Genomic DNA, 14,399 nt, shown 5'->3' with positions numbered 1-14,399 from the left:
TGCGGGCTGGGGGGCCAAGAGCCCCCCCCTTTTCAGGAGTTGTCGATCTCGCAAAAAATATATAGTCGAAAATGGCTTGACTTTTTCAATAGGAGTAGAATATTGGTCTGTATTCTAAAGTGCCACGATCTGCTGTCCAGATGTTTACATGTCATTATCTCAGTTAATACATTTGCATTGCAAAGATGATCATTGAACAAGGAAACAAAAGATCATAATTCATGTGGGAAACAAAATCACTCTATTAACAGTAACGGCTGAGATATCAAGCCAATTTGCCACATCCATATAATGGGGTTAACAGTATATATGTAATAATGTATGAAATCCCACTAGTTTGATTTGGCCAAAGGAAGAATGTACACTAACAAGGATGGGGACTAAATTTGAAACAAAGTGGGTCCCTGTGCACAGGTTGATTAAAATGCAGTGATATGTAACAATGCACCTTCAGACATAGGAATGCATAATATGAACCGGAAACTGTAAAGGGACACTTATTCATGATTGAGCAAAAGTCATTCAAGTGCGAAGCAAGCTAATTGGGCATGGCTCACCTCTGATTCATTCAGAACCATTCTGTGTGAAGTCTAAAAGAGACATCCATTTACATTCCCTTATGTTCAGAATCGTCCCAATATTCCCTCCCCTTGGACCAATGGAGGCCTTCTCAAGTACTATCCACTGTAGTTCATCTGAGCTGTGGTCCATAGATCTGAAATGTTCAACCAAAGGTGCTCCCAGCACAGCACTTCTTATTCGGCTACAGTGCTGTAAAATGCGTGGTTGTATTTTCTGTTGCGTTTGGCCTACATCTATGAAATCGCAAGGACACACAATGCCATAGATCACATTGTTCGTGTTGCAGTTTGTGAAAGATTTCAGGTTAATCACATGATTTTTGTATGTGAACTGTTTAGTTTGAATAGTCGTTTGGCATGCCTTGCATTGGCCGCACTTGAAGTAGCCAAGCGTCGGTGGTAGATTCCACAAAGATTGAATAGATGGCACCTCGGGGGGTTCTAGGAAAGAGCGTACTATGTGATCCTTAACACTTTTAGCTTTCTTATATGAGTGCATAGGTGGGTTGATTTGCTCTATGTCATCGGAAATCAAGCTCCAGTGTCTATTTATCACTTTCTTAATGTCATTGCTTTGTGTGGAGAAGATGGTGACGTATATCATCTTTTGTAGGGATTCATCTTTTTTCCCCCTTCCACCTAGGGGCACTATATCAGTGGTAATGTGTAAATAATGTTATAATAATATGTGCAATCCGTGTGAATAAAGAACAATGATTAGTAACTAAATTACGTGTTTGTTTCAATAAGTTTCTTTGATTGTTGTATTTCTGGTGTTGATGAATTGTTCATTGGGACCACCTTTGTAATGTACTGTTATATACCCAGGCCCCAGTGACGTATTTTGGGTTTACCCCTTTTTTGGTAACTCAGCATATTCAAAGCCTGATACCTCCGGGTCAAGCCAGCGCTATATAAAACCTTTAAAATAAAATAAATAAATAAATGTTAATTAAAGCAGAGTGTTGAGCTGCGTCTTGCATTGTCTCAAATAAGTGGTTGCACTGTTGTGGCCGGTTAGACATGACAGCATGATAATGGCCTGGTATCACAGAGGCCTCTCCACATCACGCTGCCAACCCCCATCGGAGGTCCCAGCAACAAACGCCATATGTGAGGTGTCCTCGAGTTGGGGGAACCTTTGCCACGCTCAGCCAGTCCTTATTTTTCAGCCGACAGCTTTGAGAATTCTGCGAATTGCAGATGTACTTTTCCCATTATAAATAGGTCACTCTTTACTCTGCTGTATTCTTTCTTCTAACTTTGTTCTGCAGTTGGCTGCTTTACCGTCTCTGGTTTTCTGAGACTCAGTGCTGGTACCTGGTCAGGGCCATCTTCAAGAAGCTGGTAAGTGCATTACCATTTTGGTATTTGCATATTATTTTGACTGTATATTGTATTGATGTGCTTTCGCAATAGCGAGGCGACTAGGAAAAAACTGTCATAACTTAAAGTGAAGAGCTTTTTGGGAATCTGATCCCTCTCTCTGTTCCCATCCATTGCTTCTCTTCCACTGGGTTTATATACTTCCAAGACCAGGGGCAGGCCAGACAGGAGTGTATATCTGGCGTTCCACAGATTGTGGTCGAGTCTTGACACTTTCTGTGCTCCTCTGATGCATCGATGAAGCACTCCCATTCTAGCCACAGTCCTGTCTGTGTTAACATGAGACTCCGTGACTCACTTGCTTCATTGACTCGAGTCAGCATCCTTTCAACTGAACTTGTGTTTCTGGGCAGAACAAGAAGCAACATTTAAAATGGTGCTACATGGCATGGACTTGCAGGAACAAACAAACTAAGAGCTTATTTACAAGCCCCAGGCGCGTTGGTGCATCACTTTCGATATGGGAAAGAGTGAAGCCCATGGGGCTTGTAAATAAGCCCCATAGTTCCAGAAAAAGGTAGCACAGGCTGACAGCTGTCTTTTGCTTGACATGCTGTGCAGCTGGCACTTGGCACAGTCATCAGTAGAGTCTGCGTGCAGGGATAAAACCAACATACCACGCACGCAACCTGGGCTTCATCCTGGACTCCTCCCTCTCGATGACCAGACAAGTCAACGCCGTCTCATCTTCATGCTTCAACATCCTACGCATGCTCCGAAAGATCTTCCGATGGATCCCCACCGAAACCAGGAAGACGGTCACCCAAGCACTCGTCACCAGCCGACTGGACTACGGAAACACCCTCTACACCGGAACCACAGCCAAACTGCAGAAAAGACTCCAACGCATCCAGAACGCCTCCGCCCGACTCATCCTGGACATCCCCGACACAGCCACATCTCCGGACACCTGAGAGACCTGCACTGACTCCCCATCAGCAAGAGAATCACGTTCCGCCTCCTCACCCACGCACACAAGGCCCTCCACGACCTGGGCCCCAAGTACCTCAACAACCGCCTGACCTTCTACACTCCCACCCGCCAACTGCGATCGAACAACCATGCCCTCGCCGCGGTTCCACGCATTCGAAAAGCCACCATGGGAGGAAGATCCTTCTCCTACCTGGCAGCCAAGACTTGGAACTCTCTCCCCATCCACCTCCGTCGGAACCAAGACCACCTCTCCTCAGGAAGCAACTCAAGACCTGGCTGTTTGAGCAGTAGCGGACCCCTCTCCCTCAAGCGCCTTGAGACCCTCTGGGTGAGTAGTGCGCTATACAAATTTTTGATTGATTGATTGATTGATATGGTAGGTGAGAAGAGAGGTGGACATTAAGGTTGTTAACATGGTGGCCCTTGTATGGAAATAGTGTTTTTCATGTTGTGGAATTTTTTTTTTTTTGGTATTACAATGGTGGTGCTATATATTCCTGTATAATGTTGATTATGGCATGATGAAGGTTTGATGCCACTGCTCAAACTAAGATAACAGCAGGAAGTCACACGGTGTGTGGTGTGTGCCCTGTAATCCGTCCCCAGCTCTGAGGTCATTGTCAGGGGCACCACTCGAGCAACCCCTCCCCCTCCAGGGGGCACTGCTTCAGGTCAGTGTGTAAGGAGAAGACTTCACACATCTGTCTCGCCAGCAAATGCAATCTGCATATCTTTACCACCCCTGCCCCTCCCGCACCCCGGCCAAAAGCCATAGACATGCGTAAAGCACGCACTGCCTCAGGCTAGGCAGCATCCACCATAGGTGCATGAGAAAGGCAGCATCAGTCCTCAGAGACCCGAAAACTTTTGTTATGAAACGATTTAGAGCGAGGTTTGGCTATGCTAGCAGCGGGCCGCTGATGACCTCTTGCTGAAACTTGCTCCTTGGTCGGAGCCTCAACGGGTGAGTGTGCACTGGTAAGCTTGGAAACATTGGTATGGAAAATAGCACAGGAACAAAACCCACCCTGTTATCACCCAGCAAATATATTAAAGAATCAAAGCAGCTGTTTGTATTTGCATTTCACAGAATACTTGTTTCATGGCTGAATATGTTTCTGGTGCTTTGCAGCAGGTCACTTTTTGCAATGTCTGGGTGCTGAAATGGGTGTCATTTCTTATATTTACATATTTCCCTAGTCTTCATTGCCTGTTTCAACTGAAAATGTCACACATAGCAATCTGAAACCTTGGCAGCTATGTGAATGTCAGTCTAATTCTCCTACACTCATAAATATTCCATGGCAGCTATGGAAAACACATGCATCAAGTCCAAAAGCACGACGTATGCTTTACAAGTCGTGCTTTTGGTTCTGCTGCATCTCTTTACTCAATAGAGAGAGGCTGCGGGCAGATTGTGGGCATTTGTTAAAGTATTCCTGTTCATCACAGCGCCCGTTATGCGCCGCAATTAAGATACATATTTTCACAAATACCCACAATCAGCCCGTAGCCTTTCTCTATTGAGAAAAGACATGCATCAAATCCAAAAGCACGACGTGATTTCAGACTTGCTGCATTTCTTTTCTCAATAGAGCACGGCTGCAGGGTGATTGGGTGCCTTTGTGAAAGGATTCCTGTTAATTGAAGCACCGTCATACGCTGCACTTAACTTAAATATTTTCACAATGGCCCACGATCAGCCGCGCTTTATTTAGAAAAGAAATGCATCAAGTCCAAAAGCACAACTTGTGCTTTACTCATCGTGATTTCGGACTGACGGTGCAGCAATTAACAGAAATATTTTAACAAATACTCACAATTAGCCCGCAGCCGGGCTCCATAAAAAATGCAGCAAGTGCAGGAGCGCCTTGCTAGTGAACGCGTGCCCAGGCTTCCGGCAACCAGGAAATTGTCGTTTTTCACCGCTCGCATTTTAAAAGCGGCAGCAGCATGAACTTTTGCGTGCCCCACACAGAACACTGCAGGCTTGGGGTCACAAAGGTGCGCGCACCTTCCAGAGAACACTGCTTGCAGCATTAAGAGAGAGGTGGTACACAGACTTAGGCAGGGTACTCACAGATAAGGATAGGACGGGGCAGCTGGAGTATCCCAAGAAGGTGTCTAGTAATTTGCGATTAAAATTCATTCATTTTGCCATTCTACATTGGGCATACTTAACGCCACATACAATTCACCGGATATCCAACAGCGTCCTCCATATGTCCCAGTTGCTGGGTGAAGGAGGCAGCCATTCTAGTTTGAACCCAGCCATATACAAATCAGTCTTGACCCTGTGACCAATGGGAACAGTCCAGCCAGAACTGCCAGGCCAGGTCCTCCGTGGACCGGAATCAGGAATCCTAGGACCGGTTTTAGGGTTTCACCCCTCATCAGCCAGGATAGCTTGACTCCAGTGGCATGGAGAGCACAGGACCCATGTCTGGGCATACCCATCACATTTTGGGTGACAAATGCAAAAATAACAATTGACGGCCAGGAGCAGAACAATATGATATATTCACCCCAGTACAGAGATCAAGGGGCAGCCAAGACAAAGGCGAGGCTGTATGATATATTCACCCCAGTACAGAGATCAAGGGGCAGCCAAGACAAAGGCGATGCTGTACAAGAAAGTATGATTCCTGGGATGGACGAAATGGTTGAAACAAAAGTGAAGGCTTGTCATCCGTGTCAGATCACTGGCATGGCACAGGCGATTATTCCGAGGGAGGAAGCAAGCACAGAGCAGTGGAGTCTGCTGAGCATGAACTTTGGCAGCTTCCCAGATGGTTGCCACATGGTGGTGATTATGGACTGCTGCTTAAAATACCTGATGGTCGATGTGACTGCTTCCTCATATTGCCCAGTTTCCAGTACATATTGGCTAAGGTATCTGCGGCATTTGGACTGCCCAGAGTGATTCAGACTGACAATGGGTCCCCTTTTCAGAGTCAAGAGCTCCAGGAGTACTTCCAGTCCCTTGGAACTCAAGCCAACCTTGATGTCGAGCGTTTTATGAAGACCTTAAATAAGACGCTGCCAATAGGGGTGTCCCAACATGAGAACATGGAGTGGTACTTACACTGGTTGCTCAGGAGCTGCCTGTAATATCGCCCATCACGATATTTATGCCAAGTCAGGCGCAGTGTTTGAATATTGCCGGGGATGTGCATAGGCTCACCCGACGGCGTTGTGTATGTTGGTCAAGCCCACGTTAGGTGGGCGGTGGGAAATAAATAGTCGTGACCACGAATCAGGAGTCAGTCCCTGACCCCGCGGGCACACATCACAATGCAACAGTGTGTGGCCGTACTTATTTAACGAATGCATGCTAGCGTCATTAGCGAGCCAGACCTTTTTCACTGAAATGGCAAATCTGAGTATCGTGGCGCCTCCCGCATGGTGTCACAGCATAATATTTGGCGACGAGGGTGGCCCAGCTCATTAGGAGCGTTCAGCGGCGGACGCTCACCATACCCGCTTGTGCATGTTGCTCGTGCCACAGTGTTGCCATGCCCCCTGGCCATCCAGGATTTTCATCAAGAGATGCTGCTGGCAGAGTGATCATCTACAGCAAAGAAGCAGTGTGCGGGAAGGAACCACCCCCACAGCATCGCTCCAGCGTGTGGTGACAGTGAGCTGAGGCCTACAAAGCTCCCACTGAGCAGTACATGCAGTCACCCTTCTGAGGCAGAACACTGTAAGTGGCGCAGAACTGGGACAGTGCACAATAGAGGGGAGTGGTCACACTCAGGTAGCACCACCACTGACCTGATCCAACACCAGGCTCAGCACATAGAGGGACACCAGTGTGCAAGCAAATACCATGGCCCACAGTCCAGCAATAGAGCCTTTTGTCTTAGAAGCGGCCCAATCAGCACAAGCCCCGAGATAGAAGGAGTGGGTGGAGAGAGTGCTCCTATTCTTTGAGGCCACGAAAGTGGACAATGTGCAAAAGCGCACCATGCTGCTACATATGGGAGGGAGAGACGTGTACAAAATGTCCAAGACAGTGGTGGAAGGAGCACCAAAGACACACCTCATGCTCATCGCGGCCCTCAATGTGCATTTTGAGCCCATGGTCAATCAAGATTAAGAGAGATTCATCTTCAGGCAGGCTAGGCAGCTGCCAGAGGAATCACTGTATGTGTTCCATGCGTGTCTAAAGGAGTTGGAATGTTCTTGTGGCTTTCAAGATGAGACTGAAGAAATCAGGGCCAAAATATTCAGGGGTGTGCCTCAGCAAAGCTAAGAGAACAGATTCTAAAGGAGTCAGGGAAATTGCTGACTGACATCCTCACCCTGGGGCCAACGAAAGAACTCTCAAAAGCAAGGCAGCACATATGGAGGGTGTTCTTCAAATCCTGATCTAGACCGAGCCAATTACTGCTGACGTGCCAAAAGCCACACCGCAGCTGAGCAGGACACAAAGCCCACGGTCACGAAAGTGTGGATACTGCAGGGCACCATCTCATCGACAGTCAGAGTACCCAGCAATGGGCAAGAAGCACATGGCAGGTGGGAAGATGAACTATTTTATGAAAGTATGCCGCTCCAGCAAAGGAAGGCCCCCGAGGTCCAACGTCAACATGATCCTCGAGGGTCAGGAAAGAAGTAGCAACATGGATGATGATGATGACCGTGAGGAGCACACGGTCCATTCAGTCTTCATGGAGGAGTCAGCGTCCAAACACAGATTTGACTACCGCAGTGCCAAGTACTATTGGGAGGACATCCCTCCAAGGCGATAATAGACACAGGAGCCACCATAAATATCATGCCCTCTGATGCATATGGGAAGATAAAATCACCCTCAAAGTTGGCACCAGCCAAGATCAAAGTCTTCGTGTATGGCCAAATGAAGCCACTTGTCATCAGATGCAAGTTCTAGACCACCATAGCCTATGACCAACAGGAAGTAGAAGCCCTTGTGCATGTAACAGTCGAGGGGCATGGAATGCAGTTAGTATGTAGGTCGGCAGAAGTCCTGGGCATAGTCACATTCAACTTCGTAATACATAAAGAAGAAATAAGTCAGATATTGGAGGAGTGTCCTCAAGTGTTCCATTGCATCGGATGCCTGCGAGGGAAGCAAATACTTCTCCATATTGACCCTACTGTTCAGCTAGTGGCTCTTCAACACAGGCGCATTGCCTTCCATCTAAGACCATTGGTAGAGAAGGAGCAAATCAAGTTGAAAGAGGCAGGCATTATTGAAAAGGCTAAAGGGCCGACCCACTGGGACTCACCAATCATGGTTGCAAGAAAACCCAAGCAACCTGGGGAGGTGAGAACCTGCGTGGACATGCATCTTCCAAAAGCAGCCATTAAAAAAGAGAAAGACATCTGATCCTGACCATTGACGATCTGATTGGTAAACTAAGTGAGGCCAGCTGGTTCTCAAACCTTGACCTCCGGGCTGGCTACCATCGACTGGTCCTAGATGAACAGTTCTGGTACATAACGACATTCTCCATGAATGTCGGGTTAAGGCGATACCGGAGGTTGAGTTTCGGAATATCCAGTGCGATGTGTTCCAGAACACCATTAGGGAACTCCTTCGGCAGATGGAGTAGCCCCTGATCCTGAGAAAGTAAAGAATATAAAAGATGCCCCAGCTTCCACAAATGTTACAGAGATGTGCAGTTTTCTTGGCATTGTCACTTATTGTGGTCAGTTCACTAAAGACCTTTCCTCGCTAACAACACCATTGCGAAAGCTGACCAAAGCCCCAAACCCCTGGTCTTGAGGCCCTGAACAAGAGGCAGCCTTTCAGGCCACCAAAGACGCACTCCCCAGCTCCACCACGCTGAGATATTCTGATCCACAGCGACACACCCAAATTGCCGTGGACGCTGGCTCGAAGGAGCTCGGAGCGGTCTTTATGCAACGTCCCCAAGAAGAAGATGAATGGGCTCCTGTGGCTTTTACAAGCCGGTCACTGACCCCCACTGAGCAGAGGTATTTCCAGATTGAAAAAGAGGCTATCATGATAAACTGTGGGTGCTGCCACTTCCATTTATATGTGTATTGGAAACCCTTCCTTGTTACTACTGGTCACAAGCCTCTACTTCCACTTTTCACAGGAACTGCGTCAAAGCCTCTGCACCACATTGAGAAATGGATGCTTCAGTTGCAGGAGTACAACTGCAAAATTGAGTATCACCTTTAAACAATTAATCTGGCAGACTACCTGTCTCCAAAAATACTATAGCAGCAGGGAAAGGGACACTTTCCCTGTGCTGAGAAGGCTGAGAGGATTTTTCATGTTGGAGTATAACCTCCCGTGTTTACACCAAATAACAAAAAATACTCCACAAGACCAAGGGACGATCAAAGAATGAGAAAGGGAAGTTACAAATGTGAAGACATGAACCTATACACTCACCTGGCTCGTTGACAAAGGCGCATTGGCAAGCACATACACAATTGGGAAGCTATGTGTCAGTTATACAATGAAGCACTATGATTATGTTGTTGTGTCTTCTCTTTTGTCTTCACAGATGGAAAATAACCTATCATCAGATTAATTATCTATGTATTTGGTTGTAAGGAACAGCTATGTACCCTTACTTAATAGCAGGATAGGGACTTCCTTTCAACTGCTTTTTCCAGGGAGGATGTACTTCTCTGCCCTGAAGAAAGTCTGGGACCTACGAGGCCTTCACTGGACTGAAACATGTTGGCACTAGGGTCATAGGGCCATACCACTCCCATTGACCCTTTTTATTCATTTTTATTATCCCTGACAGAAGCACCAATGAAAAGGGAAACCGGGATCTGTCAGAGGATTTTTAATCTTTATTCCCCCTTGGTTAATATTCTCACTAAGAGCTCCCTGGAATATGGTCGAGCCCATCCTGACTTTTAGGCGTCAGGGTGACCCGATGATGAAGCATGGCACCACTAGGGTGTGTGAGAGAACTAAAACAAAAGGATTTTTGTACTTCCCTACTCCCCGGTGGGTATATGTTCATGTCTTGGAAGACAAGAGCTGAGTGCTGAGTGCTGATCCCAACGGGTGTGTCCTCAGGGGCCATTGTCTAGTTATTCTGATGTCCCTGATGGATAGAGTGATACAACTGACCCATGCCGGGTATCAAGGAATGGTGAAGACAAAAGGTTGTCTTCGAACCAAAGTATGGTTCCATTTGATGGACGAGAAGGTAGAAGATGCAGTTAGATCCTGCTCATGGTGTCAAGTGACTGAGGAGCCAAACCCTCCCACAGCGATGGTAACAGAAGGACAGCCTGAGGGCCCATGGATCTGTGCCAGCATGGATTTTGTGAGTCTCCCAGATGGGAGACATACACTGGTAGTAATCGATGACTATTCCAAATACCCCGAGGTTGAAGTACTGTCATCCCTGAGTGGAGGGGAAGTCATCCAGAAGCTGGAGAAAGTGATGGCCACCGACTGATTGGGGAACTAAGGACAGACAACGGTCCTCCCTTTCAGGGGCAGGAGTTTGCAACATATCTAGTATCGCTCGGGATTGTCCACCGAAAAATCACACCCAAATAGCCTCAAGCAAATGGAGAAGCTGAACGCTTCAAGAGAGCTTCAAGAGAACTTTCAACAAAGTAATTAAAATTGCATTGGCTAATGAGGAATCTATGGAATAATAAATGTTCTCTTTCCTCAGGGATTACCGGAAGCAGCCCATGTTAACATGGGCTGCTTCATCACCCCCAGTGGGCTCCTGAAGCAATTGATGAACAAGCTGTGGACAGTCGGAGAAGATGGTCAAATGACCACGTCAGCCTAAAGCGCAGAGCACAGAAATCACATCTAAAAGTGGGAGATTGGGTGTTGGTCTAAGATAGACTCCCTGGCAGTAAATTCTTGCTGCCATTTGAGAAGGATCCGTGGTGCATCACATCCATCCGAGGTACCAAAGTCACAACCCGGAAAGGCATGGAGTTCATCACGAGGAATGTGTTGGGTTTCAAGAGGTTCCAACCTGGTCCACTTTCAGCAATCCGGAACCGTGACATGAACAGGAATGTGATTGACAGGGAGTAATGGTCAGATGGAGAGCTTGAGGTAGGTGACCCTGGGGAGCCTGGCCCACCCATAGGAAACCCCAGAGTCAGTCAAAACCACTGGGAGTACAGACTGCGACAGAAACCTGAACCGTCCAGCAGGATGAGAGACTATAATTTCTATAGAAGTACATGGATGGACTAGTGTCCTGGCAGTGGTCTGATCATGATGAATATTCTAAAATGTTGATGGTTTAGACACCGTTGATATCATTACTAATGGAGGAATGTAATATCGCTCATCGCGATATTTGCACCAAGTCTGGTGCACTGTTTGTATATTGCCTGGGGTGTGCCAAGGCTCACCCCGACGGCGTTGTGCATGTAGGTCATGCCCACCTTAGGTGGGCGAGGGGAAATAAATAGGCATGACCGCGAGCACGCATCACAATGCAACTGTGTGTGGCCGTATTAATTTAACAAATGTGCTCTAGCATCATTAGCGAGCCAGGCCTTTCTCACTGCTATGGCGAATCTGAGTATCATGGCACCTCCCGCATGGCGCCAGAACATAACACTGCTGCATCCCAGCCCGGCCTCCAGCACCCAGCCGGAGTTGAGCCGAGCCGCGCTGTGGAGAGCACTCCACAGCCCCCCCCCCGCAGCTGTCTCCCGCTTGGTGCCGGCAGCCTGAGCATTGCCCAGCGTTTATCCCGAGGAGGAAGGAAGACGCTTTTCTGCTGCGGCTCCTGCTGCCCCCGCTCCCGCCTGCATTGTCCCACGCCCCGCCTGCCCGCCAGCTCTAGTCCCGACCTCTGCCCTCTTTAGCCGTTGGCGCGGTCGTGGACTATCGAGCTGACTGCGGATCGTGGATTGCGGTGTTTCGCGGCGGAGATAGTTGCGGTGCACGCGGCGGCCCCTCCAGTGACTCCCATGACCCCCCCTGAGGCTCGAGGCTCGGAGGGCTCGGTGGTAGTCCAACCCAGCCTCCCTTCCAGACCCCTGCCTTTCACCTGCCGCTCTGGTCCTCCTGGCCCTCTGCTCCTCACCCTCAGTAGCAGCTACCGTAAGGCTGTGACGAGGCTGTGACCAGGGCTGTGAACAGGGTGGCGGCGGTGTCCAGGGCGGCAAGGTGGGCAAGGTGGGGTAGGGCCAGGGTGTGGGGAAGGGAGCCAAGGAGCTGCAGCCAAGCCCCGGCAGTGGGAGGCAAGTGACAGACCGCGAGACAGTGCGAGACACCAGAGTAGAGGAGAGACTGCAGACGTGCAACTTGCATATACATAGAGGAGCGGCGGATTTTAGACAACGTCGGAACAGTAAGTGGGTGCCAGCGATCTTGGGAGGAGTGAGTGAGGAGTGAGCCCAGCTGACTTGGGGCAAGCCCATTGGCCGACAGACTACAGCGTGTCTCCATAGAAGTGGCCCGTCCTGAATAAGCGTAGCCAGCAATACAGCTAGAGCACTCTGCCTAGCCAGGCCATCTCTTAAGGAGCTCGCAGCCACCTGACTGTGCGGGGTTCTAGAAAACTGATCATTCAAGAGCCGTCCAAGAGTCATCAAGAGTTATCAGACGTTGGAAGGCAGGCAGGCAGGCTTTTCACCAAACCAATAAATCAGCAACTAATAAATTTACCAGAGAGAAAAGAAACAGCAAAATCAGCAAAACAAGGAAATATTCAAAAATATTTACTATAAAGCTACAGTAAAAAAACAAACTAAGGGTTTTCACTAACCCAATCAATCAATTAATTAACTCAGTAATCAACCTTACTCTTGCCAATATCTACAATAAGCCATTTACAATTGAGAGATATAACTACTATTGAATTCATTCCATCCACTGGACCTAACACAGACAAACTTACGCGAGTAACACTGGCATCCCCGGCAATCCGGGATCTGATCTCGACAAAAACTGATCTATTCAAATCCTGGGGTATAACAACAACAATACCAAGTGCTCCTCGTTACCCCTCAATACTGGAAAATAACCAGGCCTGCACTTGTAGCGCCTCCTTAGCCCCCTTTTCAATACTAAGGGCCGCAAGAGGCAGCTCACCAACAGCAATCCCAGAGCCCACAACCGATCAGCGAAACCTTGATGGAGCAGATTGGCAATGGCTGCCAATATCTTCTGTAATCATGTTGACGCCACAGGACCGGACTCCCCAAGAGTCCCCTCACATTTTGCACCTCAGTCAATCCCTGCTGGAAAAAAGCTCTCGATATTGGGCGAATACTTGGTTATGCAGTTTAGCAGCTTAGGATTTACCTTACTAAATGGGCTCTTCTCCTGAGACATCCCGCCCGCATGGACCCGGTCAGATGGGAGATCCTTCTCGTTTTTAGACTTTTCTCTAGGGAGTAGAGAAATACTGCCCATGATCAAGAGCTATCAAATTGCACCACAAGGAGAGAGTGATCACCGGGCACAAATTCCAACATTATCCACCAGCACCCCACGCCATCAAGAATCTGCCCATACCCACTCAGGTAGTTACACAGAAGACCTAAAGCGGATAAAGTGGTCGCACTCCACAGCCCCTTTCTTGATGGAAAAATGCAGAGCCCTATTACATCAATGTCTAGACTTAAACACTCATGTTGTTAGTGGCTGGTATTCCCTTACAAACCACCTTCTTAATGAACTGCCAACCAGGAGGGACCCGAGAAACCAAATCCCCCAATTCTGCATCTCAAAACCCACAAGGAAATTAAGATCTGAGAGGAACCGAGCACTTTGATTATCAAGAAAGAACCCCAGTAACAAAACCTTCTTCAATAACTATAAGCAAGGGATACCGAAATTGGGAGCACACCACTGACTCTTCCGCTATATCGCCCCACTGCATCATGGTCTGTGCAGTTCAAGTATTTTCAGGAACAGTTCAAAGTTCAAATTTCCGAAGTATTTCACCTCAATCGGTGCAAGTAAGTACTTGTATTTTGATCATCTCTTCAAAATTATTGAATGGTGGCACTCCTCGACGTGGAATCTAAGTACTATGCTAACATCCTATTGGAGGACCTACAGGCCTGGGCCGAAATGACAGCGCACTTCCCTTTTAATCAGACCGGTTTCGTGGCTAATACCGGTACTACAACTAACCTGTTAACTCTAACACTCCTGATGGAGAAAGTGAGAGCTCAACAAATCCAGCTGCACTGCTGCTTCGTCGACTTAAAATCGGCTTTGGACCCCGTGCCCAGGGACCTGCTATGGCAGAAACTAAAATCATGGGGCTTACCCCTGCTTCTTCTTGAAGCAATAATTGAACTCCATACAAAAACATGGATAAGAATTAATGGGGTCACAAATTATTTTGCCAATCACCCTACTGATGCCCCGTCCCTGGCTGGAATGAAAATCCCCTTGCTCATGTTCGCAGATGACACTCTTTTAATATCCAAGACCAGACAGGGTCTTCAACAGGCCCTTACAAGGTTTGAACTGTTCTGCTGCGGGCATGAGCTTGAGGTAAATGTGTCGAAAACAAAATTGATGGTACT

Source organism: Lissotriton helveticus, chromosome 8 (assembly GCF_964261635.1).
Source record: "Lissotriton helveticus chromosome 8, aLisHel1.1, whole genome shotgun sequence".
Taxonomy (NCBI): domain Eukaryota; kingdom Metazoa; phylum Chordata; class Amphibia; order Caudata; family Salamandridae; genus Lissotriton; species Lissotriton helveticus.
Note: the sequence above shows the minus strand (reverse complement) of the source record.